Consider the following 5,284-nt stretch of genomic DNA (forward strand, 5'->3'; position numbering starts at 1 on the left):
AACGACAGTTTTGCCAGGTAGTATTCTTGGTTGGCAGTCTTTTTCTTTCAGAACTGAATGTATCATTTGCTCCCCCCAACCTTCAAAGTTTCTACAATGAAATCCTCTGATAGTGTTATGAAGGTTCCCATGTATGTGATGAATTGTTTTTCTCTTACTTTATTTAAAAATTTTGTCTTTGACTTTTGACATTTTGATTATAATGTTCTCAGACAAATCTTTTTTGGGTTGATCTTGCTCCTCCCAGCTTCTTGGCCCTGGGTGTCCATAGCTCTGCCAAGATTAGGTGCTGGGGTCCAACCCCAGCAGGTCCAGGGGTCCCCAAAGGTGTGGACGGAGTCGGCGAAGAAGGAATGACATGGAGACAGCATTCAGTTGATCAGCAGCCTAGCCAGGATCTCTAGCCAGGATCTCCAGCCAAGTTCTGTTCAGGATCTCCAGCCAAGTTCTGGCCAGGATCTCCAGCGAAGTTCTGGTTAGGATCTCCAGCCAGGTTCTGTGTCCATGTTCTCTTGCTAGGTTCTCCAGCCAGGTTCTCCAGGTTCTCCAGCCAGGTTCTGTAGCCAGGTTCTTCAACCAGGTTCTGTCTAGGTTCTCCAACCAAGTTCTGTAGCCAGGTCTTGTCCAGGATCTTTTGCCAGGTTCAGTCACCAGGTTCTAGTCAGGTTCTCTTGCCATGTTCTATCCAGGTTCTGTAGCCAGGTTCTGTCTCTAGGTTCTTCAGCCAGGTTCTCTCTCTAGGTTCTGTGTCTAGGTTCTGTGGCCAGTTTCTGTCCAGGATCTTTTGCCATGTTCTCTCCAGCGAAGTTCTTCTGTCTCTAGGTTCTGTGTCTAGGTTCTGTGTCCTGTTGTCTTGTTACATCTGTATTTATACCGGTTGATTCCAATCCTATCAATCTCTATTCCAAAGGTTAGGGCGTTTCTTATCTCCATTCCAGGGAGTAAAGATTATGTAGCTTAAGCATGATTGTTCATAGTTAAAGTGATTAATTACCCGCCTGGCACTTAGTTAAGGGGTTTTATTCCCTCCCTAACTTCAGGGGAAAATCCATACCTGGGGAAACAACCTTTCTCAGAGAGGTGACCTTGGTTAAAACACATAGTGCCAAGAAGGTGAGCAAACATATTAAGAACAGTATATGCCAGGTCCCTTGAAACAGCAAGGATGGACCGGCTCCCGGCAATTAGGGGAGTTTTTACTTATTACAACTTTAACCCTTTGAGTGCCAACCAATATCCTAGGAACTATGCTAAAATTGCCAAGGCATTTTTGCTGATTTTACAGCAGTTTAGGAAAAAAATTATGAATCGCAAGTAAATGAAGTTACATATTCAAAAACTTAAGGAAACCTTTACTACTTTGACATATTTAGCATTATCATCATCACTAATAAAAGCAGACTTAGAACTGGACGCCATTTCAAAGCTTTGATAGCCTCCTGGCACTTTTGGTGAAAGACAGGAAGAGCATGATCGCGCTCCCTGGCACTTTAGGGGTAAGTAATCTTTCTGTCCCCTTCTCCTGCTTAAACCAATGAACATGATGCAAATGTTCATTGGTTTATGGTACTTTATAATTTTAGTAGGCTTTCTTTACTCTTTTTATTTTTGTTCTCTAGCTGATTAATTTCAAATGGCTGGTTTTTGAGTTTGCTGATTCTTTCTTTTACATGATCAAGTCTGTTCTTGAAGCTCACTATTGAATTTTTCAGTTCACACATTGCAGTCTTCAGCTTCAGGATTTCGGGTTGGTTTCTTTTGATGATTTATATTTCCTTATTAAACTTCTCATGTCATTTGTGCATTGCTTTCCTAATTTTGTTTAATTGTCTGTCTGTGTCCTCTTGCATTTCATTGAGTTACTATGTTGTTTTTAAATTCTTTATTAGGCAAATTGCAGGTCTTCATTTCTTTGAAGTCAGTTACTGTGGTTTTTATTATTTTTCTTTGGTAGTGTTTTATCTGCCTGATTCTTCATGATCCATGAAGCTTCCTGTTGGTGTATGTGCAGTTGAAGGAGAAAACACCTCTTACAGTTTTTACAGGCTATTTTGGCAGGAAAGTTCTTCTGTCAGTTTCCTGGGTTAATAGGATTATCATTGGAATCACAGTGGTTGCTGTGTGAAAGCCAGTTTCAAGACTGCTGTTGAATTCATCATCTGATCCATACTTGGGATGCTTGTTACCTCAGATAGCATGGATCTTACCTGGTTCCTAGTGGATAGAACTGCATTTAGTAATTGTTCAGTAGTGGGGTGCTAGAACAAGGGTTCACTTCAGCATTCACAGTTGGGTCCTCAGTTCACTTTGCAAGCCTATTACCAGGTGCATGGACAGGTGTGACTTTGCTAGGCTCCTAGGAGGGCTCTGTCCTGGTCACTGGGTGGGTCCCTGAGTAGGTTGGACTGGCACTGGACAATGGCTGAGCAGGGCTACAATTATGCCCCAGGACTGTTTTGGGTTCCACAGCCAAGACTGAGCTCTACAGACATGGTTTTGAAGACACAGCTTAGCATGTCTCCTGCAAGGTCCCTGGATTGCTCCTTAACTGTGTCTGGAGGGCTCAGAGCAGAGTAGAGGGATTTTCAGGATCTCTAATGGCACAGATGCTTCTCCCACTGGGTCCATGGGTCAGCCATGTTACTCATGGACTCTGGCTTGAAGGGGCTGGAGCCTAGTATATCTATCTCTAAGGTTGAAGACAGAGTCTCTTCCTCCAGGTCCCTATACCAGCAAGACTGTTCATGAACTGTGGCTTGGACTGGCTGGATCCCAGTTACAGGGACCTTTCAGAATCCACAGTCTGACAAGTTGAGTAAGCTTACCTTTAGGTCTTCTGGACTGCAGCTGAGAGGGGCTAGAGTTGGTTCACAGACCACTTTAGTGTCCACAGGTGGGATGAGGGTCTATATACCTATTACACAACACATAGGTGGGCATGACCTCCCAGATTCCTTGGTATATGGTGTTAATGACAGGACCAAGGCCAAATGGGGCTGTAGCTGAGATCTCAGGGGTGTGGAGTTGTTTCTGGGTCAAGGCCAGCAAGTCAACTGCCTAGATTCAGGCATGCTGTTTCAAAACAGCTCTCATTAGTCTTGGATTGTACTGTGCTTTTGCAATTTCCTACCTGTATCCCACAGCTGCTACTTTTGTCTGTGGACTGGTGCCAAATTATTGCTGTTCAGGTCAGAGAAGGTAACTTAGGGGGTTATCTTATTCAGCCATCTTGCTTATACCAAAGTTCATGATAATTTATCCTATGAAGGAACATAAAATAAAGGGAACCAGAGAGGAAATGCAATATAACCAGTTAATAATGACAGGTGCAGACTCTCAGGGCCAGAACAACCATGCAGAAGAATGTCTAGTTCAAATTCTGAGTTTTATAAAAAAGGAAACAGAACAAGAAAAAGTTGTGTTTGTATAAAATTTAAGAATCTTTAGATCATATTACAGACCTTTGTTGACTCTAGAATGTCCCTGCTTCCATGGAACAGAATTTACTACCCTCTCTTTAGAAGACTGGGATAAAGAGGTAAAGGAAGGGAAAACATCTTATATAATAAAAGCTTAATATGCTAAGTGTCCTGTCATTCTAGTTGTCTGTTCAACCAAAGTGTAATATGCTAATGATATGCTAAGGCTCCTCAACCACTCGCTATGATGTGCACTGACCACCAGGGGCCAGACAGTCAACTGGTCAACCAGTTGCTATGACGTGCACTGACCAGCTTGCTGCTGGGGTCCGGCCGATTGGGACTGAGCAAGATGGGCCAGACACGCCCTGGAATCCTCCTGTGGTCCCTCCCCGGCTGGCCAACTTCCTGCATCCCTCCCCAGCCCTGATTATGCACTGGTGGGATCCCTCAGCTTGGCCTGCACTCTCTTGCAATCCAGGACCCCTCGGGGGATATCAGAGAGCCAGTTTCAGCCCGATCCTACAGGCCAGGCTAAGATGTCCAAGGCCATATGGGGCTGTAGCTGAGATCTCAGGGGTGTGGAGTTGTTTCTGGGTCAAGGCCAGCAAGTCAACTGCCTAGATGCAGGCATGCTGTTTCAAAACATGCCTGCATCTAGGCTAAGGGAACCCACTTTTGCATGAATTTGTGTACCGGACATCTTCATTTTAAAATACAGATGTCCATTGATGTGGGGAAAATATGTGATGGGACTCTGAGTAATTTTTTCTTCTTTATACTTTTCTAGAGACATATTATATATGAAAATTTATTTTGTACTAAAGAAAGAAAAAACAACTTACAATTAATAATAAATTAATATTAATTATTAATTATTATTCTTGAAATCTAATTATTAATTATTCATCACAATGATATAAGCCATTGCAAAGCAAAAAGCCTGAAAGAAAATGTACTAGGCAGCTTTAAAGGAGTGCATATAAATTCTTTTCCTTTTTTCTGCTTGCCTATGTTTTCCAAGTTTTTTATAATAATTGTATTATTTTTAACATAAAATTTTATTTGAAAAATTACTGAATGAATATTTTTGAGGTATACAAATGACAATGTCTATTCGCCCTAGCAAAATTATCAAAATATGGGGTTTTTTGTTCTATCGATGGGATAAAAATTGAGTAATGATATCCATGCACATCTTGATTAGTGAAAAACAATAATCAAAACTGGTGCTCTGTAACTCTCGTGAAGTGGAGAGCATCTAGATGGAGTTAGATTCTGAGAGTTATTTAATAACCTGAGGCTTTCTAAGCCAGCTTCCCACACCAAGGAGAAGTGACTTCCTGCTCAGAACCTCAGTTTCCTTGTCTGTAAAACCTGCCTTGCCTTTCTTTACAGGAAACCAGATTGGGGCAAGTTAAGCTACCTGCCCAAGATCATCACAGCTACTAGGTCTCCAAATTAAGGAAAATAATTCAGATAGCTTGACTACTAGTATAACACCTAAGCAGGCTCTTTCTAATGTGCTACAGGGCCCCCACACCAGAAGGGTTAACAATCATACTCTTTTGACATCCTGAAAGCTTGTCTTTAAGGTGGTAACACCCTAAAATTAAAATAATACCCCTGGAAATACCAAATCATGGTACCATCAGGAAAACGATGTACATAGGACTGATGACATGGGGAAGCATTGCCCTTCAAGTGGCAAACAAAGGTATGAAATGGAAGTTTTTACAGCCAATGGTCTGAAAAAAATTGTTTGGACAATTGAGGTACTCCCCTGGATAATGGGATGGAGTGGTTTTATAAAACTCAATGATTACTACCACAGATCTCAACATTGGCAGTGATGAAACTTCTAA

Source organism: Myotis myotis, unplaced genomic scaffold (genome assembly GCF_014108235.1).
Source record: "Myotis myotis isolate mMyoMyo1 unplaced genomic scaffold, mMyoMyo1.p scaffold_m19_p_1, whole genome shotgun sequence".
Classification (NCBI taxonomy): domain Eukaryota; kingdom Metazoa; phylum Chordata; class Mammalia; order Chiroptera; family Vespertilionidae; genus Myotis; species Myotis myotis.